The sequence below is a fragment of the Pinus tabuliformis genome, chromosome 5_1, assembly GCF_031772625.1.
Source record: "Pinus tabuliformis cultivar Carrire ecotype Pingquan chromosome 5_1, CPIR1, whole genome shotgun sequence".
Classification (NCBI taxonomy): domain Eukaryota; kingdom Viridiplantae; phylum Streptophyta; class Pinopsida; order Pinales; family Pinaceae; genus Pinus; species Pinus tabuliformis.
This window is the reverse complement of record NC_142305.1, coordinates 602,228,943-602,255,376: the sequence shown is the minus strand read 5'-3', so window position 1 is coordinate 602,255,376 and position 26,434 is coordinate 602,228,943. Positions and strand designations below refer to the sequence as shown.

Here is a 26,434-nt window from a genome sequence, read left to right as displayed (position 1 = left end):
TTGTATTTTAGTTTAAAAACAAGCTTTTGACATGGTTTTCTAACTACGCTGATGACTGTTGTTTGGCTTAGAATTTTGTTCAGAAAACTGCGGAAGCTTCTCAGTTTCCGCAGCCGACCCAGGTTTCTGCAGCCGACCCAGGTTTCTGCAGCCAGCACAGGATTCCGCAGTCGTTTTGTCAAACACCATGCTACAGTTGTCCTCTGAAGAAATGAGCCACATGGGCAAGTTACAGGAGTCAAGGACATGGAACGTGTCCCTCCAGATCATCCAGCACGGCCATAAAAGCCTGCGATCAAACAAGGGGCAAAGGATAGTCAACGGAAGTGTTCAGCGGTGGCACGGCTCTGCGTAGCTCTGTTTTTGAGCACGTGAAGCTACGTGGCACAATCCTTAGCCACGAAGACATCCTGATAGCGTGAATCCAACAACCATACCTCTCATATTTAATAAACATGATGATAGTTACCTAGATCCGGGCTGAAGAGGATTTACGTGTCTCTGGCAGCGTGGTTAATAGCGTAGATTTAGTTAATCTGTTTAGCTTTCTTTCTTTATAAATAACGCGTCCATGAACGCTGTAAAAGGCTAATCTTTTGGAATGTAATTCAAAGTTGTTGTATTTCCCCACTGCACTTTTACGTTGCTGTTTAATATATGAGAAGACTGGTTTAAACTTAAGCTTGTAGCTGTTCGTTGAATCGGTTGAAGTGGCAGAGGGCCCCTGCTCACTGAAGCCTTGTACAGTTTTCCTTTAACTCTTGCATTACTTTTTCCTGTTCATGTATATTAGCTGTACAGTTGTCATTTAAATGCTGCGTTTCATTTCATCATGTATATTAGCTGTACATAACAAAGCTTTTTGATTTCTGTTGATTTACACTTTCATTGCTGCTCTTTTATGGTTACAACTGATCAGTGTTTTCTGCAGGTTTTCTTAGGCAGCCCGGGGCAATTTTTCATCTTTTCTTTTTATAACTATTGGCATACGAGATCATCTTGTCTTTGTCGCTGACTCTTTTTTTTTCTGAAGTTTAATTTCCAGTACTGTCGTTTCCTTAAGTTGTACATTTATTTTCTGCTCTTAGATATCATGCTATTCATCTGTTAACGGTTTCTTTCTATAATCAAATAACTTTATTGGGAACCAGAATATCACTCATTATAGCTTGATTTAGTTTGCTTTAGATCTCACATTGCTTGACTTGTTCATGACTGTTTCTCACAGGGTAAATTAAGTTGAAAGGCAAAAGGTCAAGAAAGTTAAAGTAGTGTGATTAGTTTCTTTTATGCAGTTTAACTTCTTTTAGATTTCACATTGCTTAACATTTCATGATATCTTTTCACAAGGAAGATTGAGTTGAAGAGTTGAAATAGTGTGGATTAGTTGTTCTTACTTTTAATTGAATTTAGTGTAGATTTCACTTTCATTTTCATTCAGCAACAAAGATACTGGGCCGATGTCATTAGTTCATTGTTTGATGTCTTTATTTCTTTTTAAGAATTGATTTCATTGCAGTTATTTTAAAGCTTTCTTTCTTTTAAGTTTTGAAAAACCACTTAGAGATCACCATCATCATCCATATTTCACTTGCTTTATCACCTTTTCATCATCTCACATTAGGGAAAGATAAATCCAAAAACAAACTTAAAAAAACTAAAAACGACAAAAGACTAAGGAAATGGTTATCTAGTACATATAGTACACTTCACTTCGTCAGTTTACGAACCCCGGGTTGACATTATAAATAGCAATTTAGATCAAACTAAATTGACCAAACATTTTTGCGCCGTTGATAATTTAACCTAAACTAAAACGACAAAATAAATTTAACCTTTGATAATTTATGTAGAGTTGTCTAAGACATTAAATTGACTAGACATTTTGGCGCCGTTGCCTTTTCTAAGGTCTTAAAACCTACATTAAATTCATCATTAATTAAATTCAGCTGCTCCATTATGTGCTTTTGTGCTTCTGATAGATTCATCCCCAACTGAACTGCCATCTTGAAAGTCTTGACTTGAAATTCAATGGGGAGCAGGACTTCTTTCCCATAAACAAGTTCATAGGGAGAATGTCCTGTTGTGTTCCTCCATGTAGTTCTATAGGCCCATAAGGCTTCAAGAAGCCTTTCTGCCCAATCTCTTCTGTGGAGATGAACAGTTTTGGTGATGATGCTCTCAAGAACTTTGTTTGTAGATTCCACTTGACCATTTGCTTGCGGATGGTACGGAGTAGATTTTCTGTGCTTGATTTTGTATTCTTCCATCAGCTTCTCCATCAAGTTAGATGTAAATTGACTTCCCTGATATGTCACAATTTCTCTTGGGACACCAAAACGAGTAAAAATATCCTGAAAAAGAAATTGAACAACTGAATTTTCAGTGGCAAAAGGCAATGCCTTGGCTTCTACCCATTTAGTGACATAATCAGTGCAAATCAATATATATTTCTTTTGTCTAGATGGTGGATTAATAGGTCCAATGAAATCTAAAGCCCATTTTTCAAAGGGTTCGATGAGTACCTGTGGCTGTAATGGCATTTCATTTGAAAGAGTTGGTCTCCCAACTCTTTGGCAACTATCACACCTTCTAACATATTGTTTTGCATCTTTGAAGAGAGAAGGCCAATAATATCCTAAAGAAAGGATTTTATAGGCCGTCCTCTTGTCAGTAAAGTGTCCACCGCATGGTTCATCATGACATGCCTTGAGGATGTCAGGCATTTCATCTTCCCGAACACATCTTCTGATCACACAATCTAGCCCTGTTTTAAACAATTCATTAGAAATCCATGAATAATTTGAACTCTCCTGAATAATTTTCCTTTTCTCATTAGGAAATAAGTGTGGAGGTAGCTTCCTTGTAACCAAATAGTTAGCAATATCTGCATACCAAGGAGTTTTAGTAGTTACTGCAAACAAATATTCATTTGGAAACTTATCCTCTACAGGAGAATCTTCGTTAGTATTTTGGATTCTAGACAAGAAATCAGCTACTGTATTTTGTTTCCCTGGTCTATCTAACACAGTAATATTGAATTCTTGTAAAAGTAAAAGCCATCTTGTAACTCTGCCATTAGTAACAGGTTTGTTCATGAGATATCTAATTGTAGAATGATCAATATGGACAAAATTTTCATAGCCAATTATATAGTGTCTAAACTTGTTGATTGCATGAACAACAACTAAGAACTCTTTTTCAGTCACAGTATAATTTAACTCAGTAGGAGTCAAATTTTTACTGGTGTAGTAAATGGCATAAGGAACTAAATCCTTTTGACCCAACACAGCTCCTAGAGCTGTATCTGAAGCATCTGTAGAAATATGGAAAGGAAGTTTCCAATTTGGCCCTCTCAAAATAGGTGCTTCAGATATTCTTGTTTTCAAAGTTTCAAATGCAGATTGACAGTCAGGATCCCACTTGAATTCACAGTCTTTTGTAAGTAATTTGAAGAGCGGAGATGCTATCTTGGTGAAGTTTTCAATAAATATTCTATAATATCCAGTAAATCCAAGAAAACTTCTAACATCTTTTTGACAATTTGGAATAGGTAGCTTGGAAATGACTTCAACTTTTGATCTATCAACTTTAATCCCATCTCCTGAAATATGATGTCCTAAAACAATCCCTTCAGTAAACATCATAAAACATTTTTCATGACTTAATGAAAGATTTGTTTCTTTACATCTTATAAGGACTTTTTTCAAATTTTCTAATGCCTCTTCAAATGAATTACCATAAACTGTAAAATGATCCATATAGACCTCTACACAATCATGAATTAGATCAGAAAAGATTCCTAGTACTGCCCTTTGAAATGTGGCAGGTGCATTACATAATCCAAAAGGAAGTACTCGGTAAGCAAAAGTTCCCCATGGACAGGTAAATGTGGTCTTGTCCAGATCTTCAGGTGCTACCTGAATTTGATTGTAACCACTAAAACCATCCAAGAATGAGAAATAATTTTTGCCCGCTAAAGTATCTAATACCTGATCAATAAAGGGTAAAGGAAAGTGATCCTTCAAAGTTGCTTTGTTCAATTCCCTGTAATCAATGCAAACCCTCCATTTACCATTCTTTTTAGGTACTATAACCAAAGGAGAAACCCACCGGCTATCTGAAATGGGGTAAATGAAGTTTACATTAAGTAACTTTTGGAGCTCTTCTTTCACTATCTCCCTAAGGTTTGGATTCATCCTTCTTTGCGGTTGTCTGATTGGTCTACTATTTTCCTCAATGTAGATGTGATGAATGCAAGTCTTAGGGTCAATACCTTTCATGTCGGTATACTCCCATGCAAATGCAGTAGAATGTTTTTGCAAGATTTTGGTTAGCTCCTCCTGTTGTGATTTTTCCAAGTTTCTGTTGATATTCAATGTTTTTCCTGGAAAAATCTCAATGGCAGAACTACCAAACTCTTCCATAGAGAAAAGAGACATTTGTCTAGATGATAGACACTCAATGTCAGAATCCAACTGAAATTGTGTGTGGTCATATTCTGAAGATGGTTCAAATTTTTCTAATGTATTCAGAATTTGACTATCTTCACTAATCTCAGAAATGGTAAAGACAGGTTGTATAGTATCTTCATCATCAACCCACTCATTATCTCCTATTTCTGTAATTGCTTTTGCTGGAGGATACAGATTGAACTTCTTTGTTGAATTACCATCAGAAATATACATATCCCCAAACCTACAACTGATAAAAGCATCAGCTGTCGCTAGCCAAGGTCTTCCTAAAATAAGAGGATGTCCTCCTAGATTACTCTTGGGAGTTAAAATCATGAAATCCACTGGATATTCCCAAGAGTCTAAGGAGACTGGAATGTTTTCTAATACACCATCTGGTTTAATAATTGATCGATCTGCAAGTTGCAATAAAGTAGGTGTAAAAAGAAGATTAGGAAGTTTTAGCTGTTCCATAGTCTGTCTACTCATGATGTTGATAACAGCCCCTAAATCAATCAAAGTATTTGGTATTTCTACCCCATTGATGTGTGTTTTGACAATTGGACTACCAGGATCTACATATTTCTGCATAGTAATTTTTCCCATCATGATATCTGCAATTTTCCCTACCAGGTGGATTCTTTTGGTATCTCTTGGTTTCCTTCCTGGTCTTTTAAGACTCAACTCCTTTATTGTTTTTGCTAGAATAGGAATCTCTTTAATGGCTTGTAACAAGGGAATCTTGATACAGACATTCTTCAATTCATCTAGAAAATTATAGTGAGGCAACCAAATTTGTTTTTCCACTCCTTTGTCAATTTGTAATCTTTCAAGAAAAGGAGGTGTGGATAAAGATGCAGGTTGCTCAACTATGGGAGTTGTGGGGGTTAATTCTTTTTCTTTTTCTTTTTGAGTGTTTGGGTTTTGAAGAGATGCTTCAGAACCCTTATTAGCTTCAAGAGAATCTTCCTCAAAAAAGCTTTGCTTTTGAGCATTTATAGAAGGCTTATCTAGGATTCTACCTGATCTGAGTTGTACTTCATTGAGAGGAACAATCATATAGGTAGGAAATTGTTGACCTTCCATCATGTAAGCATTTTGAGGGTTTTTATTATTGGGGTTTGGAAATGGCTGAGAAGGAAGTTGATTTGACTTCTGTTGGAATGGAAGCAAGAGTTGAGAATTTGGATTCTGTTGAGAAGGTTGTTGTTGTTGTGGAAATGGCAATGATAGTTGTGGATTTTGATTTGGAAGTTGTGGAGCTTGTTGGTCTTGAAAAGATGGGGGATATTGGTAAAATTGAGCAAATCTCCCATAAGGATTTTGCATACCTTGTACCCATGATTGAAAAGGATTTTGAGGTTGGGACCAAGGTTGTTGCCAAGGATTCCAATTTGGTGGGGGTTGAAAATTCATAGAGTTGCTAAACCCTTGATTTTGTTGCCCCTGCCAAGGTCTCCTTGCAACAAAACAGAGAGATTCGATTGTATTTGGATCTTCTTGAAAGACAACTTTGAGCCCAGGAATTGAAGGACAATCCTTGGTCTCATGATTCTCTGAACAAATTACACATGTTTCTACAACTTTTGCATCCAAAGGACATTCCCTTAGAGCATGTTTCTTCCTACACTTTGGGCAAAAGATGGCCAAAGCCTCAGCTTCTGCTTTCTGCTTATTGTGAATCTTAAGGGTGTCTAGTTGTTCGCTAAGACTCCCTAAGATGTCAGTTTTGAATTCATCAAGCATGTTGCCAATCTCAGCCCTACTTACTGATCCAGTTGCAGATTTGTTTGCTCTGATGAGAGAAGGATCTCTAGACCCTTTTTGAGTTTTAGATTTCCCCCTTGAGAGATGGACACATAGCTCTGCTATATCATGAAGTGGAAGTTGAGATATGTCTCCTTTTCCCATCATTTTCAAAATATCTATCCATTCATCTCTAATGGCTTTTAATAGAAGGGCTTTCAAGGTCTCCTCATCTAAGTTACTCATTTTTGCTCTTTTCAGGTTGTATTGAAATCTTTCAAGTAAATCCTCCAAGTTTTCATCTTCTCTTTGCACCATTTTGAATACCTCATCCTTGTGATTGGTGGGCATACAATAGTCTAGGTACCTATCCCAAAATGTTTGTTTCATATCATTCCAAGTCCTAATGGATTGAGTGAGTAATCCCATGAACCATTTCAAGGCTGCTCCTTTCAATGTTGAAGGAAACAGTTTGAGTTTTTGAGAGTCTTCCAGATAATCATAAGTTCGACACACGACTTCAAACTCAAATAGAAATGTTTCAGGGTCCTCATTCCTTAACCCATGGAAGTTTGGGAGGACAGATGGTGAGATGTTTTTCATTGTGGCTCGGGAGTCCTCATCGACTATAGGAAATCCGAATGAGTTATCTCCATCCCTATTTCCTCCAATGTTACCTCTACCTCCTCCATTGTTTCCTCCTCCTCCTCTACCTCTACCTCTACCAAATCCAGTTGCTCCTTCCTCTGTCATGGTAGTTTCCCTGGAGACTTCAGAGTCTTCTGGTTCTTCTACTAAGGGTGAACGAGAAGGAATTTCTCCCTCTTCTTCTTCAGATGATTCTACTTCTTCAATTACAATTTGTCTCTCTGTAGAAGGAAGGAAAGGATCTCTTTCTAATTCAGATTCGATGGAAGGTGTGGGAGAGTCGACTCCTGCCTCTTGAATTCCAGGAATCCTAGGGCTAGGAGTGTAAGTTGGAGATGATGGAGGTGTCTCTTGTCTATTCCTTGAAGTAGATGGACTTGTAAAAATCGAACTCTTGGCTCTAGCTAAAAACCTTCCCCTATATTCTCTTGCTCTATGCATGTCATTTTTTTTATTTCTTCAAGTCGGGGTAATAGTTCCTTTTCTGATCTTCCAGGTCACTCTAGGTGCAAGAAGAGAGCATACTCAAGAAACTATTAAACCAATAACTTTCTCTTTTCTGATCCTCCAGATCACTCTAAGTGCAAGAGGAGAGCATACTTTGAGAGGTTATCAAATTTCCTTCCTTGAAATTTTCTTGTTTTTTTTTTAAGAATTTGGCTACCTAATTTCACTTCCCCGACAACGGCGCCAAAATGTTTGGTCAATTTAGATCACACTAAATTGACCAAACAGTGACCTATTAACAGAAGTTGAAGCCTGTAGAGAAGGCCCTGAGCTTCTATTAATGAGTTACTATAGGTGGTGCAACACAGAAATCAGAGGTGGGTGTTGCTGAAATAAAAAATCAAGGCTATTGATCACATGTTCTTGGCACCTCATAGGGAGAGTGCCATCCTCAGTTGGAGACATTGTTAGGGTCCTATAATTTCTAGGATCTCAAAGTAATTGAGTGATGTATCTCAGCAATCCAATTTTGTAAATACTTGTCAATCTGCCAATGATTTCCAAATAAAAAAAATATAGAATAAAAATGAAAAGAGGGAATAAAGAAGAAAAATAAAGAGAAAAAAACAAAATATTGAAAAAGAGAAAAAATTGAACCCCACCAAAAGAAGAAAATAAAAAAAATAATACTGAAAGTGTTGCAAGTCTAAATGCCACTACTCATACATAGTTTTTTCTTCATTTCTATAAAATAAAGTCGTGTGTAGCTTGTTCAAAATGCCACAATCACTAGTTTTAGTTTAATCATATTGTTTAATCATGATTAGACTTCTTTAAATTTCTGTGAATTAGATAGAGAATAAGGGTTTATCCAACAATTTAATCTGGGTAAATCATTAGTTAGGTAGAAAATGACATTGATCCAACTGCTTAATCTAGGTCAATAGAAGAAATAAGGGATAGGTTAGATAGTTTTTCATTCTGCATAAAAGAAAATAAAAATGGGTTTGCTAGTCTAAGTGCACCCTGGAGATAGAAATAAAAATGTTAGTCTAGCTAAGGGTAGGTAGATTAGGTGATTGGGTGAATATCTGCCTATGAAAATTTTATCCTAAGTCTGAGAATATAGCAAAAGAGGCAAATGTGCATGATATGGATAATGTATTTCAAAATGTTTCATTATATTTACCTTATCCTAAGTTTGAAAACTCAAAGTGCGCGCTGTGGATAAAATATTTCACACTTTCATTACCCGTCCTTATCCTAAGTTCGGATAGAAAATATTAAAAAGCACAAGTGGATAGATATTTTTTTGTCGTTTGCGATTAACACTCAGTCGCATTCAGCACCTTGGGATCTGATCCGGCGATCCATCTACGACCCTTATTCTTTCTCGGCCCCCCTTCACATTCTCCCTTTACCATTGGGGGGTCCAGAAGGTGGTTTCTCTCACTGGGCCCCATCCTCATGTGGCGGCTTCCCCACATTTCACACCCCCCCAGCTTATACCACCTACTGCTCCCTACCCCCTCCGAAAACCTCTTCCCCCTCGTCCCTTTATTTTTGTCCCTACCCGACACCTCTGTCACTCCTATCTCGCCAAGTATCTTTCGCCTATTACTCCTGTGCCATTTCCAACGGGACTTTTTCTCAGTGTTTAAATAAATCCAAAGCATGTCACTCTCAATCTTTCACTGTTTCTTCTATTTAGAGTTTCCTTCAATGATCTCCATCAGAACATTCCTGCGACCAGACTGCAACATTCGTTGACTTCCTTTTATTTTTGCTTGACACATTGTTTTAGTTTTTGAGTTCAGTAGACCCTACTCTGCCTATTCATACTGTTTGAAAAATCTTTTATAGTCATGGATCCTAAGACCAAGACCCAAGACAAAGACATTAATCCTTTAATCCCCTCTTCCATAGATTTGGATCCTATACCATTAGCAGACATGGATTATAGAATAAGTGAAACTCTATGTGACTGTGATTTCCTGGAGTTGTATTTCTAGTTAGAGGATAAACACACAGATAAGACTGATGATATAGGACTCTAGTAGTCAAACCTCCCCCACTATAGATTTCCCTTGATATTCCATGCCCCAGAATTTACCAGAAGATGTCAAGCTTATTATGTCCCTGCCCTGAGAGCCATAATTTCCCCTACAGGTGACATTCCTTTCACCATTATAACCAAATCCATTGACCAAATGATGCTAGCCCTTATTGTGGAAAATTCTGCCCCTTTCTCCCTAGAAGCCCTCACCCAACTTTATTAGAAGCTGGACTTTGCCACCAGAGCCATAATTTTGGAGATTTTCTTGCTAGAGATCTCCCAATTGCCCAATAAGAATCCTCCACATCCTTCTTCCATTTTCTCTGATCATGCCAAACAAATTATTTCAATCATTTCTTACATCTTAGGCTATCATTCTGATCAGTGGGTAGATGAACCCATTCTAGGATTCCTCTCCACATGTTCCATAGACAACAAGCCCTTTATGATTTTCAATTTCAGTCAATTCTTGGCTAACAATATCCATGAACAATTTATTAAATTTCCTACAGAGCAGGTGTTCAATTACACCTCTGTTTTGATTTACATGTTCATCTATTATCAAGCAAAAAAGTTCAGTTTTGCATTGTATAAGTTGGATGATGAAAGGGTGTTACATATCCATTTGGGCACATCACTCCAATCATCTAGATCAGTATTTTTAGGGCTCATCAAACCCTAATTCAGTTGATACATGCCCTAGACAAGTCAACACTTTGAATGCCTCATTCCTTGACAATTTCATGGCTTGAAGACATCCTGAAATGACTCCTAGAGGGACCAGCGCAGGTAGGCCCATGCAAGGGTGCTCTGCAGAGAACTTAGGCCCACTTTGACCTGTGATGGGCGAGTTTGAGTGAAATTCACATAGGGTTTGGGGAATATTCTTATCTTCTGGAGCCTTTTAGAATATTCCCACACTTATCATCTCCTATGAGCTCGAAAATGGATGAGGAATGAGTTAAGATACCTCTTATCCTCTCATCCCTTCCTCCATGGAACTAATTCTAAGTATGGAAGGCCATTCAATACCCTCATTGATGACAAAACCTCCTCCATCTTCCTATAAATTGAGCACTCATCTAAGTGATCAGGGGCTGGACTTTGATGAATTGTAAGGAGATAATGTTAGTTTGAGAATTGAGACTATTGTAAGTGTCATTATGCTACCAGAATTTCATGCTTATGATGTGATGTGGATGGAACCAAAGCTGGAGGAGTGACTTCGAATCAGGCTTCATGGTTGTAATTCTTCCTGCTATTCAATAAAGTATTTACACATTTTTCCATATGCTTATCTTGATATGTGATGCTTATATGTGTGAATGTATCTGATTCCATTTACTTGTAATTAAATGATATTTTGCTTTGATTGGTTCTTTGTCTTCTGTTGATGTTTACAGGTACTTCTCAAGCGTGTTAAGTACGGGAAGGAGCAACAGGACCAATACAAAGGAGACAAAAGGAAAGCGAAATTACAAGTAGATCCTCTCATTCTCTTTGTCTTATCTATTGTTTATAGAAAAAAGTTAAAGTGATTTAAGCTGTTGTTCTAGATATGGATACTTATCTAGGGAATTAGTATTTATCTATAGATACCAAATTCCTCATAACAAATTGGCAACCATACTGGGTAACGATCATCATTCCAAGTAGCTTATCCACATCCTCGGACACTCTAGCAGAACTTACTTCCTTTCATTGATTGTATTTCAGCCTTGTTGAAGTGAATTTTGGTCAAAAATTGTGTTTAGTTACCTCTTGAAATGGCTTATTGTCACCAGCGCAGGCTTGTGAGGGACACAATGTGCTGCAGAGCACCCTTGGCTTAGGGACAATGCTCTGAAGTGCACTGTCTCCCATTCAGGGCTGTGCTGATCCTCCTTGGGTTAGTTTTCCACCTTTGGATAGGGTTTTTCACCAAATTTCTTCTGTTTATGCTTGCTTAATGATCAATGAATGTCATGTCTCTAAAATCAACATTGTATTTGCTTTGCTAGCCTTACTTTGGCTTTGATTGATTAATGTTTCTTAAATGATTTCTTTTTCATTATCGATTCATTGTTAAAGTTAGATTATAGTCGATTAATCTTTGTTCAAAAGAAAGTGTCATAAAAGTCTTCATTTCTTTCGAAAAGGAACTGTCGTAAAGTCTTCGTTCTTGCAAAAAGATTGATTAATTGTATGTGCATTAGTTTCCTTTTGTTCATTTCAACATTAAGGGAATTGAAAAGAAAAACTTGCATTGTGCATATTGTAGTTTGTGAATGCTTGATAGGAATAGTTAGGGAAATTGCATTTAGATGTGTCCTTTCTTCTTTGATTACAAGAATCTGATTGCTCTATCCATACTAGCTAAGGTTTTCATTGTCAAAATTGAATGAAAATGATGCTTATCATATTAGTTGCATTCTAGGAATTGAAAATAAATCACGTGATGAACCTTGAAAGACAAATTCTTAATCAAGATCAACTTAAAATTAACATCAATTAACCTAATGGAGCATTGTCACCTAATGCAAAACATTTAGAGGTTCTAGGCTAGAGACGTGTTCTGGCGTCATAAAACATAGCAGCTGTTACTAACTTGTCTGCGATACATCTCGAGTGTGATACCTCATTCCATGTATGTGAGTATATCATAGCTCATCCACGTAGCTGACACATATACACTGTTCATAAGCAGAGCACAAAATCATGAATCCGCTGAGATGTATTCATCTACGAATTGAACCCTAACACGTTGATATGTTGATATATTTATGATACGCTGATATACTTATGGTATGCTAATGTTGTAAACCCTAACACTCAAAATGAACGCAGTCAAGGCTCACAAGTAATGAAGGCAATATACATGTGAACGCAGTCACATATATATATGGAACGCAGTCATCTATTGAAGACTATACATATGAACATAGTCAAGGTAATGAAGGCTGTACATATGAATGCAGTCCAGGCACTCAGTAATGAAGACAGTATATATATACATAGGACAAATATATACATATGACAAATATATATATATATATATATATATATCTGCAGGCCCTAGATCTGGTAGCCTGGTCACACACAATATACGCAAATATATTAACGCAGGCCCTAGATCTGGCTGCGTGGTCACACACAATATATACGCTGGGGTGATACAAGTTATACGCTATGTATGTATATGGATAGTGATAATGTTAAAATTGGAAACCAGGGAAAAACTTCATGTGGGTCATCTTATTCATGGCTAATAATATTTTTATTAGATTCCTCTCGTCGAGAGGTGTAGGATTGATATAAATATCATCCGATTTCGATAAGTATTCATGGAGATATGAATTTATTTTGATTATGGAATTATTATCAAGCCGACCTACAACTCATGTAGGCTCAGAAGCCCAACAGTCGCATCTATTCACCCACCAACGTTGTGTATAAATATAAGAGGACCTTTCCTCATTTGGACTCACTCATCTCATCACATCTCTCTCTCTCTACTGCGCAGATATGAGTCTCTTCTCTACTGCGCTGAAATGGGTCTCTCTCTCTCACACATGTACTCCCCATGCTAGGATGACCTCCATTGATCTGGGATCAATGATACTAGTCTGGGACCAGTGGTAGGAGTTGTACCATACTATGACGCTGACTTCGGGTCGGTTGAGACTGGTCTGGGATCAGTGGTACATACTCTGAGACTGACTTTGAGTCAGTGGAGGATGATATTGGTCTGGGACCATTGGAGTTGTACTCACTATGACACTGACTTTGGGTTGGTTGAGACTGGTCTGGGACCAGTGGTACATACTCTGAGACTGACTTTGAGTCAGTGGAGGATGATATTGGTCTGGGACCATTGGAGTTGTACTCACTATGACACTGACTTTGGGTTGGTTGAGACTGGTCTGGGACCAGTGGTACATACTCTGAGACTGACTTTGAGTTAGTATGATACATCCTCGATCATTTCTTCTTCTTCATAATTCGGACAAAAGCAGAGTAGAACAAAACAATGCAAGAGCAGAGCAGAACAGAACAAAACAGTACAGATTAGTGCAGGACAGAACAAGACAAAGAAGAACAGGAAAAATAGAGCAGAGCAGGGCAAGGGTCAGGTTGTACAGGGCAGTGCATTTGATGGATGAATAGTAACGACCGATAGACAGATTGCAGATGAAGTTCTCCATGGTTGAGAGGGAGTGTTAAAATTGGAAACCAGGGAAAAACTTCATGTGGGTCATCTTATTCATGGATAATAATATTTTTATTAGATTCCTCTTGTCGAGAGGTGTAGGATTGATATAAAGATCATCCGATTCCGATAAGTATTCATGGAGATATGAATTTATTTTGATTATGGAATTATTATCAAGCCGACCTACAACTCATGTAGGCTCAGAAGCCCAACAGTCGCATCTATTCACCCACCAACGTTGTGTATAAATATAAGAGGACCTTTCCTCATTTGGACTCGCTCATCTCATCACATCTCTCTCTCTCTCTACTGCGCAGATATGAGTCTCTTCTCTACTGCACTGAAATGGGTCTCTCTCTCTCACACATGTGAAGCCGGAAGCTGAAACTGAAGCTGCAACTACAGAAGTAAAGATTGACTTGCGTGGCCTAGAAGATCTCCTCCTTGGAACTGTGTTGTAGGTTCATCTGAACCTCCTTTTAAAGCCGCAACTTTTGGTGGTGGAATGAAGTCAATCCGACGAACGGTTTGCAAGATATCGACTGCCCTAGTTTGAAGCTGGAAACTGCTGAAACTGAAGCTGCAATTGCAGAAGTAAAGATTGACTTGCGTGGCCTAGAAGATCTCCTCATCTGAACTGCACTGTAGGTTCATCTGAACCTCCTTTGGAAGCCGAAACTTTTGGTGGTGGAATGAAGTCAATCCGATTGTCGGTTTGTGAGATATGGTCTGCCCTAGTTTGATAATGAAGCCGCTAATGCTGATGCTACTGATCTAGGGTTTGCTACTGCTGATATGAATCAGATTTATTGTACTATTTCTCTCTGCTGAATTATTGAAGATAAAAGAAGATTTGATCAAAGGGTTTCCCCACACATTGTGGGGTTTGTCCCTGGCTAGCCGCCACATCTTGTGTCTCTTGTCTTGGCTTGTTTTCTGTCGATCGTTTAATGTTCTATCTGCACTTTACTTTATGTACATGTGATTGCTAATCGGTGGAATATAATAAGAAAAAGAAGTAAACTGTTATAAGCATAGAACATACCATAACTTAACAGATAAGGTATATATATGCAGGTTATGGCAATAAATATCTATGCAGGAAGAAGGATGTATTATCATAAGGATGCAGCGACAATATAATGATGCATGGGTAGCATGGGTAGCACAGTGATGTATGAGAGCATGAGCAACATAAGGATCATGAGCAATGATGGTTACAGTATCAACATAATGAGAATGATAAGAATGATATATCTCCGATCATGATGGGCATGGGCAACAAGATGATGCTAAGAGTAGATGAGAGCAGCTTAGTCATAGGGCTGCATGATGATAGAGGATGCAACATAAAAGGCAACAAGATAATTAATAAGATCATGGACATGGGAAACATGATGATAATCATGATTAGTGCAGCATGGTGTAGTATGCAGTGGTGCAGATGCAGCATGATGATAGGTGAAGGAGTCACCTGGAGGATCAGTTGAAGCAAAATGTCTTCAATTGATCTCATCGTTATAGGAGATGATCTATGCTCAGATCTAGACAAGTCAAAGTGTTGACTTCTGTTGTAAATGTACTCTCTCTCTCTTTCTCTGCTGAACTTTGAAGATAAAAGAAGATTTGATCAAAGGGTTTCCCCACACATTGTGGGGTTTGTCACTGGCTTGCACCATATCTTGTGTCCTCTTGCCTTGGCTTGTCTTCTGTGATTTATATTCATGTTCTATCTACAGTTTACTTTATGCTGATGTGATTGCTAATATGGAAAAGAAATTAAATAAATTCCTCCAGCATAGAACATACCTAAATTAACATGGTATTAGAGCTGAGGTGAAGACAATGCCCAAGCAAGAGTGAAAGAGCAATCACCAAATACAGTTGGGACATGAAAAAAGGATCAATGGGTTCCTCATAATTCACCTAGGGTGAAGTTGAAGCAGAGAATGTTATTAGAATGGCACAGCAAAACTTCTGATGGCATCACTTCATTGGGAAGTTCAGATCTAAGGGTAGGAAGGAAAGGTAGATGTCTTGGTTATGAGTTCGGCCCTTATGCGAAGGAGTGCTCGAATGACAGAGATGCGGGTCATCAAAGACAATGGTCGACTCTTCCATGAAAGCAAGGAACCCCAAAATCTCTTTTATGTACCTGATCAAACTTGGTGTCCATCTCGAAAATCGAAGTCAAAGGTTACAGGGTGGCACTTATCGACGGAAAGGTACATGTTTGAAAATAGATCTTTTAAAGATGTTTTTCATGGTTGTATCAAGTTGCAGGAAGTCCACTAGGGACCATGTCCATTGACTCAACTCTGGAGGTCTGTGAGTCAGATGGTGACTAGGATGCCTGAATTCAAAAACAAGCATGAAGGTACATGTCTGAAATGTACCGAAGGAAAATATTATAAGGGGACCATTCCCCTCATGCAGCAGGTTCACAGGTTTGGAACAACCCGAGGAGTTTGAGAATCATGATCAAGGAATCTCATGTGTACAGGTGGAAGAAAGCCCTCTATGGCTTGAAGAAAAACACCTCGGGCATAGTATGAGAGGATTGATAGCTATCTAATGTAGCTGAGATTCACTAGGAGTGAAACCGATCCATACCATTAATTGAAGGTTGTGGATGATAAACCTCTCGTACCAGCACCTATGTCTGACAGGTGCAGACCCTCTCATTTATAGAGACAGAGGGAGTTGGATTCTGAATGTGGGAATATAAGCTGCAAGCTTGTGACTGCCTCGAGGACCTTAACTTTAAGAAGTTATATGGTGATGATGTCGGACCAGATTTGGGAAATGCCTCTGAGTTTCATAAACTCATTCACATTGATGTTCTTGGAGAACCTCCGTTCGAACATATGTGTTGCAGTTAGCATGTTGAGCTCATATTTGGTTGAGCCTCACTGGATTGGTACCAAGAATCTTCTGAGATATCTTCAGTGGCACAATCTCTCATGGATTGAGATACACTGCCGAAAATATGAAACCACATGATTATTCGAATGATGAGTGGGCAGGCAGTGTGGAGGATCACTAGAGCACTCTTCAGTGTTGGTTCTCTTTGGATTCTGCTTCGATGCAGGAAGCAAAAGTCGATCACTATAAGCACCGCCAAGACCGAATACATGGCTATGAGTATGATCTTGTATGAAGTTGCATGGTTGCGGAATTTCTTAGCTATTTTCGATTATTGAGGAATCCTGTATTCGACAAGTGCTCCAGTGGACAGACATCAGATACTGCCTTATCTGGGATATGGAAAGTCGATGAGCAAGGAGGCTCCATCGGGGGAAAGATCAAATTTGTGATTTTCCCGAATGACTTGGAGTCATCAAGAGACCTTTGTAAAAGGGTCCTGTATGTTGCATACATTGAGCTCTGGGAGCTCTGTGGGGCTTATAGAATCTACTGGAGCAACATACGACCACAGGATGACTCACCCTCCCCTGGTGGTGCGCACTGGAACAAGATAATTCACTCTCTTGTGGGACAAGATGATTCACTCTCTTGTGTAGCAGGATGATTGGTTCTCCTGTGAGGCCTGGATTGATGTGTTCTCCATGGCGATTGTAGCAGGATTGATGTGTTCTCCTGTGAGGCCTGGATTGATGTGTTCTCCATGGAAATTGTAGCAGGATTGATGTGTTCTCCTGTGAGGCCTGGATTGATGTGTTCTCCATGGCAGCCTGGATTGATGTGTTCTCCATGGCGATTGTAGCAAGATTGATGTGTTCTCCTGTGAGGACAGGATTGATTAAGTTCTCCTGTTGAGGCATCCTACCCATGCAGTTTGGGACTCATGGGAAGTACCTCTCATCTGATCAATGAGCAGGGAAATGAAGTTAGGGACCATAGTAGTATCGATGGACGCATCGTTGTATCTACCGTACTCCCTATGCTAGGATGTCCTCCATTGATTTGGGATCAATAGTGCTGGTCAGGGACCAGTGGTAGGAGTTGTACATACTATGACGCTGACTTCGGGTCGGCTGAGACTAGTCTGGGACCAGTGGTACATACTCCGAGACTGACTTTGTGTCAGTGCGAGACTGGTCTGGAACCAGTGAGAGTGGTACATACTATGATGCTTACTTCGGGTCGGTTGAGACTGGTCTGGGACCAGTGGTACACTCTCTGAGACTGCGATACTGGTCTGGGACCAGTGGTAGGAGTGGTACTTACTATGAAGCTGACTTCGGGTCAGTTGAGACTGGTCTGGGACTAGTGGTATGCACTTTGAGACTGACTTCAGGTCAGTGGAGAATGATATGACTCATTCTCGATCAATTCTTCTTCTTCATAGTTCAGCGGAGATGAGCAGAGCAGAGCAGAGCCAGCAGAGCAAAGCTAGCAGAGCTGAGCTGAGCAGAGCAGAGCCAGTAGAGCTGAGCAGAGCAGAGCCAACAGCGCTGAGCAGAGCAAAGCTATCAGAGCCAGCAGCGTTGAGAAGAGCAGAGACGAGCCAGCAGAGCAGAGCAAAGCCAACAGAGCTGAGTAGAGCCAGCAGAGCTAGGCAGAGTAGTGCAAGGCACTAATGGCAGAGATAGTACAGTCGTACATATGGATCAGCGGATGGAGTTCTCCCTAGTTGAGAGGGAGTGTTAAATTGGAAACTAGGGCCAAAATCCATGTGGGTCGGCTTATTTATGGTAGTTGATATTTTTATTGGATCCCTCTCATCGAGAGGTGTAGGATTGATCCAAAGATCATCCGATTCCGATAAGTATTTATGGAGATATGAATTTATTTATTTTATGTAATTATTATCAAGCCGAACAACTCTTATGTAGGCTCTAGAAGCCCAACCGTCGTGTCTATTCATCACCCTCATTTTAGTATAAATATAAGAGGATTTGATGTCATTTAGACACACTCTTTAGGTGATCTCCTCTCCACGTCTGGGTTTTTGGAGAAGGAGAAAACGCTAAGAGTATTTGCTATGATGCCCTAAGATAATCCAACGTAGATCAATAAGATTAATACGCTGTTCATAGTGGATACGCTGTGGAAGTTACACACTGGTCATGAAGTTGTTCATGGTTATATATATACGCTGGTCAAGAAAACACATACGCAGTTAAGAGTGCCAAAGTCATCAAGCCGAAGTGATGAAGAGCCGCAGTAAGGGTAGGAACTTATATGCTGTAATGGAGTACATACGCACAGCATGAAGACAAGACAATGAACGTGATGACATCCGAATTCAACGCAGTCAATATATATACACGCACAACTTTCACACTCAGGTATACACGCAGTCACTCAGGCAATCTACGCAGCAGATATATGCAGGTAAATATGGACACCTTACCCACAGTGAATGAAGACATATATACGCTGATAATACGCAGATCAGCCGCAGTGCAAACATACATATATACGCAGGTAATAGTGCCCTAATACGCAAATCAGTATGCTGGTAATAGAGAAACCTTACGCAGTTAGACATCCACGCAGTATACGTTGTCATACGCTGAGCAGGCAATGTAGATATCTACGCTGTTCATATATCTTGTTCTTTACATAGGGCTGAAAGATTCATACGTTGTCATGGTGACACTTACAATGCTGTTCATATATGCTGACACATATACGCTGTTCATAAGCAGAGCACAGAATCATGAATCCGCTGAGATGTATTCATCTACGAATTGAACCCTAACACGTTGATATGTTGATATATTTATGATACGCTGATATACTTATGGTACGCTAATGTTGTAAACCCTAACACGCGAAATGAACGCAGTCAAGGCTCACAAGTAATGAAGGCAATATACATGTGAACGCAGTCACATATATATATGGAACACAGTCATCTATTGAAGACTATACATATGAACATAGTCAAGGTAATGAAGGCTGTACATATGAATGCAGTCTAGGCACTCAGTAATGAAGGCTGTACATATGAATGCAGTCCAGGCACTCAGTAATGAAGACAGTATATATATACACAGGACAACAATATCTATATATATATATATATATATAGATATATATATATATGCAGGCCCTAGATCTAGTAGCATGGTCACACACAATATACGCAAATATATAAACGCAGGCCCTAGATCTGGCTGCGTGGTCACACACAATATATACGCTGGGGTGATACAAGTTATACGCTATGTATGTATATGGATAGTGATAAGGTATATATATGCAGGTTATGGCAATAAATATCTATGCAGGAAGAAGGATGTATTATCATAAGGATGCAGCGACAATATAATGATGCATGGGTAGCATGGGCAGCACAGTGATGTATGAGAGCATGAGCAGCATAAGGATCATGAGCAATGATGGTTACAGTATCAACATAATGAGAATGATAAGAATGATATGTCTCCGATCATGATGGGCATGGGCAGCAAGATGATGCTAAGAGTAGATGAGAGCAGCTTAGTCATAGGGCTGCATGATGATAGAGGATGCAACATAAAAGGCAGCAAGATAATTAATAAGATCATGGACATGGGAAACATGATGATAATCATGATTAGTGCAGCATGGTGTAGTATGCAGTGGTGCAGATGCAGCACGATGATAGGTGAAGGAGTCACCTTGGAGGATCAGTTGAAGCAGAATGTCTTCAATTGATCTCATCATTATAGGAGATGATCTATGCTCAGATCTAGACAAGTTAAAGTGTTGACTTCTGTTGTAAATGTACTCTCTCTCTCTTTCTCTGCTGAACTTTGAAGATAAAAGAAGATTTGATCAAAGGGTTTCCCCACACATTGTGGGGTTTGTCCCTGGCTTGCGCCATATCTTGTGTCCTCTTGCCTTGGCTTGTCTTCTGTGATTTATATTCATGTTCTATCTACAGTTTACTTTATGCTGATGTGATTGCTAATATGGAAAAGAAATTAAATAAATTTCTCCAGCATAGAACACACCTAAATTAACATGATGAGTCAGATGTGGAAGCCGAATTGGCTCAATTTGTACGAAAGCTGAAGAAAGGATCTAAGCTTAAAGGCAAGTATCCTCTTATCTGTTTTAAATGTGGTAAAATAGATCATTATGCTGCAAAATGTCCTCATAAACATGACAATGATGATGAAGGAAATTCTAAAAGAATGGCACATAAAAAGAAAGGGTTCAATAAGAAAAACTTCTTCTCCAAGCAAGATGAGTCTGATGAGGATAAGTTTATGGTCATCAAAAGGAAATCAGATGAGGAAAGTGATCATGATGAAAGCCAAGAAGCATTATTCATGGCACTCGCACATGATGATGACTCAGTGCTGGAAGGAAATGTAGATGAACCGTTAATAAGTGGCATTGAAGAAAATGAGAAACTACGGAACAAAATCATTTCTCTCAAAGTGGAAAATGGGGAAATAAGGAGAGAAGATATCTTGGAAGCAAAGCTTAAAGAAAAGTAAGAGACTTGTGAAGAACGCCAAACAGAAATAGTGTCTCTGAGAAAGGAGTTGGAGAAAATTAAAAAGGGCTGTAAAAGCACTCAAATACTTGAGACTATTCTGAAAATTCAAAAACCTCAACATGACAATTCTGGAATAGGTTTCAAAGGAGAATCCTCAAGCACTAAGAATAATGCGAAAAGCTATGCCGATGCACTTTCCTGCAATCCAAAAGATGAAAAGTGCACCCCAGATCCCAAGAATGAAGAGAGAATTACTCCAAAGAAGAATGTGGAGTCGAATCATGGACACTACAGCAAATATAAACCTATAATCCACCAAGGGCCCATCACAAATCCAAAGAACGAGGGAGGAGTAATTCCCAGGAAGGAAATCGACTCAAACCGTGGTTGCTTCAACAAGTACAAAACCATCTTTCTTGGACACTGCTTTCACTGTAAAAACTTTGGTCATCAAGCCAGACATTGTATGGCTTGCAGAAGTGAAAAGACAAAGCTAAAGGATAGAATAATCAACTCATATGCCCCCAAAAGGCAGGGACAAATCAAAACCTTTAATTCATTTGATCCCTTGACCAAATTTGATCTTATTTGCTCTTTCTGCTATAATAATGGACACTATGAACAAGACTGCCCACTCAAAGGAAGAAAGATGAGTAGCAAGAACTCCAGCATGGAAAAATGCGGCCTGGCTCTATATGCTTAAAATAATGGAAACCAATGGTTTATAGATAGTGGGTGCTCCAGACACATGACAGGAGACAGAAAGAAGTTTCTCTCATTGAGCAAAAAGGAAGGGAATGTGTCCTTTGGAAGCGGATCTAGCAAAATTGTAGGAAAAGGAACAATTACTCTGATCAATGGAAAAGGAAAAGCTCAAGATGCTCTGTTGGTTGATGGACTCAAACACAACCTCTTGACTGTCAACCAAATATGTGATCAAGGACATAAGGTTGCTTTCAGCACCAAAGACTGTGAAATAAGGAACTCTGCCTCAGGGAAACTTGTGGCAAAAGGGGTGAGGACACCAGACAACATTTACATTCTGAACAAGATTCAAGAAAATAAATGTTACCTAAGTCAGACAGATGAGATTTGGCTATGGCACAAGCGACTTGGACATACAAGCTTCGAAAATCTGATCAATATCAGCAAGATCAAAGTTGTACGAGACATCCCAAGGATGTTCAAACCAAATCAAGCAGTATGTGGTCCATGTCAACATGGAAAGCAGACCAGAATCAGCCACAAGACAAAGGATCACTCTACGTCGAAGCCCTTAGAGATCATCCATGCTGATGTATGTGGGCCAACTAGAAATCAAGCACTCCAAGGAGAAAGGTACTTTGTGTTATTTGTTGATGATTATACTAGAATGATGTGGATATATTTCATAAAGTATAAATCTGAAAATTTTGAGTGTTTCAAGAATCTAAAAGCCCTTGTAGAAAATGAAAAAGATTCAAAAATTAAGTGCCTCAGAACAGACAAAAGAGAATAATTCACATCAAACGAGTTTAGTGAGTTTTGTAATATTCATGGAATTAAAAGGGAATTCTCGGCTACCTGAACACCTCAGCAAAATGGGGTAGTTGAAAGAAGAAACCAAGCAGTCCAAGAAATGGCAAGAAATATGCTATTAGCATCAGACTTACAACCTAGATTCTGGAGAGAAGCAGTAGGGACAACTATCTACACATTGAATCGAACTCAATTAAGACCAAATTGTGATAAAACTCCTTATGAGCTATGGAAAGGAAGACCTGCTTCGGTGAAGTACTTCAAGATCTTTGGAAGCAAGTGCTTCATAAAAATAAATGATGGTTCACTAGGAAAGTTTGATTCTTGGGTTGATGAAGGGATATTTCTTGGATACTCTACACGGAGCAAGGCTTACAAGTGCTACAATTATCGACTGAAGAAAATAGTGGAAAGCATTGATGTAAAGGTTGATGAAGATATTCCAGTAAAGGAAATTGAAGAACATGAATATGACTCTCTCATTGAAGAAGAAGAACCTAAAGAAGAAGAAATAGATGAGGAAGAAGAAGAAGAAGAAGAGGAAAGAGAACCACCTAATACCCCTTCTAAGACGAAGTATGTCCAAAGACACCATCCAAAAGAGCAGATCATTGGCGATAAAGATGAAGGTATGCAGACCCGAAGAAGGATAACAATTACACCCAAGAGAAAAGTCATTGCCCTCTTATCTATGATAGAACCAGAAACATTTACAGAACCAAGTAAGGATCCTCATTGGGTAAAAGCCATGGAAGAAGAAATGACCCAAATTGAGAAGAACAAGACATGGGAGCTGGTACCTCGTCCAAAGGACAAAAACATAATAGGAACCAAATGGGTGTTCAAAAATAAAATGAATGAGGAAGGACAGGTTATCAGAAACAAGGCAAGACTTGTCTGCAAAGGCTATTCACAAATTGAAGGAATTGACTTTGAAGAGACATTTGCACTAGTGGCCCGTATGGAAGCTATCAGGATGTTCTTGGCATTTGCTTGCTCAAAAGGATTCAAAATCTATCAAATGGACGTGAAATCAGCATTTCTAAATGGGGAACTCAAGGAGGAAGTCTACATGGAGCAGCCAGAAGGTTTTGATCTAACAACAGGAAAGGACTTAGTTTGTAAGTTGAAAAAGGCTTTATATGGGTTGAAACAAGCTCCTAGAGCTTGGTATGCAAGACTGGATCACTATCTACAACAACAAGGCTTCAAAAAGGGAGTGGCTGGAAGCAATCTATACATAAAGACAGATCAAGGTAAGTTACTAGTTGCTCTTGTTTATGTTGATGATCTGATTTTTGCTAGTAATAATGATGAAATGAGCCATGAATTTTCTCAAAACATGTCAAAAGAGTTTGAGATGTCAATGATAGGAGAGCTGTACCACTTCCTTGGACTTCAAATATCTCAAACTAGAGCAGGATTGTATATATCTCAAACCAAATATCTAAAAGACATACTCAAAAAATATGGAATGGAGGATTGTGCACCCATGAGCACACCTATGACAACAAACTGCAAACTGAGCAAAGATGATGACTCCCCTCTAGTAGATGAAACTCATTACAGGTCAATGATTGGAGCCCTTCTATACGTAATAGCTACACGACCAGACATAATGCAAGCAGTAGGAATGGTGGGAAGATTTAAATCTGCTCCCAAACAATCCCATTTATTTGCTGTAAAAAGAATTCTCAGATATCTGAAGGGAACTTCCGATTTCGGTATTTGGTACCCAAAGGACTCAACACTGACTGTAACTGCATACATCGATGCTGATTGGGCTGGAAGTATAGATGATCGGAAAAGCACTAGTGGAAATGCATTCTTACTAGGAGACTGTTTGGTATCCTGGCTCAACAAAAAACAGTCATCCATATCATTATCCACAGCCGAAGCTGAGTATATTACTGCAGCAGACTATTGTTCTTAGATACTATGGATGAAGGAAACTCTAAAAGATCTCGACATATGTACAGATCAACAATTTTCGTCTATTGTGACAACACAAGTGCTATCAGTCTCAACAAAAATCCTGTGATGCACTCAAGAACCAAACACATACCAATCAAGTATCATTTCCTCCATGAACAAGTAGCTGAACAAAACATCGTCCTGGAATATATCAGTACTAAGGAGCAGATAGCTGATATTTTCACAAAACCTCTTCCTCGAGAAGCATTCGAACATCTGCGTCAAAATATGGGGGTTATTTCTTTATCATCACTTAAGTTCATTCATAAAGATGTAGTAAGACAGGGGGAGCAGTTTGACAGGGGGAGTCCATATGCATCCCTTTGCCATTGATTTCAAAGGGGGAGAAAGCAGAAGAATATTGCCATCAATAACAAAGGGGGAGATTGTTGGACACAGATTGTCATTGATTTCAATATGGCAATATTCGAGGAGTAGATAGACGACAGAGATGGAGACTGTGTATGATTTGGGGAGCAAGATGATCGAAGGTTTGAGCAAGGAGAAGGTCCAGAGTGGGGATTTGATTGCGATCGATAAAGCTTCTGAGAAGATTACAAAGTTGGGGTGGTCTTTTGCGAGGTCCAGGGATTATGATGCAATGGGGCCGCAGACCAAGTTCGTAAAGTGCCCGGATGGAGAGCTTCAGAAACACAAAGAAGTGGCGCATTGCGTTACGCTGCATGAGATCGATGTCATCAATAGCAGGGCACAAGGGTTTCTGGCCCTCTTTACAGGAGATACTGGAGAGATCCGTTCTGAAGTGGGGGAACAAATTGACAGTAAAGTTGCTGAACGGAGGGAAGAAGGCAAAGCTGAAATTGTACCAGGTGTGCTTTTTATTGACAAAGTCCATATACTTGACATTGAATGCTTCTCATTTATGAATCGTGCTCTAGAGAATGAGATGGCACCGATATTGGTTGTTGCAACAAATCGTGGCATCACAAAAATCCGTGGAACAAATTACAAGTCTCCACATGGTATACCCATTGATCTATTAGACCGCCTGCTCATTATTTCGACACAGCCATACATGGAAGATGAATGTGAGCTGTCAGATCAAAGAGCAGTGGATCCAACGGTCGTCGCACACGAAAAACGCACGGAGATTAACGCGCGGGAGAACAACGGTTTCGGGCGGTAGGTGGTTTCCCCGCACCGCTTACCAGGGCTCGACGGTATCTGTATATGATGGCACGATCCCGTAATATCACGACGTGTGGCAGACAAAAACCACCAGCCCCATGGGTTAACATGCGCACAAGTCGCATGATCGGGGCTTGCGACTACCGTCCGATTGTGCGAAGGACGGTCAAATGACGAGGAAAGTGCGCGGGGTTTAATCATGCGGTAAACATAGCGGAGACCATCAGATCGTGGGTGATCGACGGTGGAGATCAAGGCGGATGGTTAATTACAGAGGTTTCCCACTGTTGTGACAGAGATTCCGCCGCAAATGAATTAACTTGGTTGTACTGCTAGAACAGTTGAGGCGCTGCTGTTAAACCCTTTCTCAAAGAATGTATTGAAGCATTGGATGATATGAATACCTTGTGACTACTATTCAACCTAATTGCTATCCATCTCGAATCCGAAGTGTTCTGCTGCGACCGTTCAGAAATTTGGGCTTATATCTTTTATTATCAGAAGTCTTTTAAAGGTAGAAAATAGAGACATGTCCGTCGTTTATTGGTGCTACCGGCCAAAGCCTCTTTCAAAATAATAATTTATAAAATCCTTACCTAATGGCTTTTAGACAGCTCGGCATTCATCGGCATATTGCCAAGAAACTTCTTCACTCACCAGAGAATGCTAGTGGGTCACTTTTTGGCCCAGCTTATTTCTTTGAGCACAATCTCTATCTCAAACAATCATCAGAGTGGCTTTCATACTCCAGATTAGTCCCACAAGTACCCATAAATTCCTCAGAAGGAAAAATAGAAGACAAAGACAGTAATGAGAAGAATTGGTCATAGCGATCAAGGAGGGAA

The 26,434-nt window shown here is 39.4% G+C and overlaps 1 pseudogene; it reads left to right on the top strand.

Annotated features, from left to right (window-relative positions):
• The window catches only part of LOC149166319 (uncharacterized), a 33,213-nt pseudogene extending 7,626 nt beyond the window's left edge, over nucleotides 1-25,587 (top strand).
• Nucleotides 25,588-26,434: the final 847 nt, after the last annotated feature.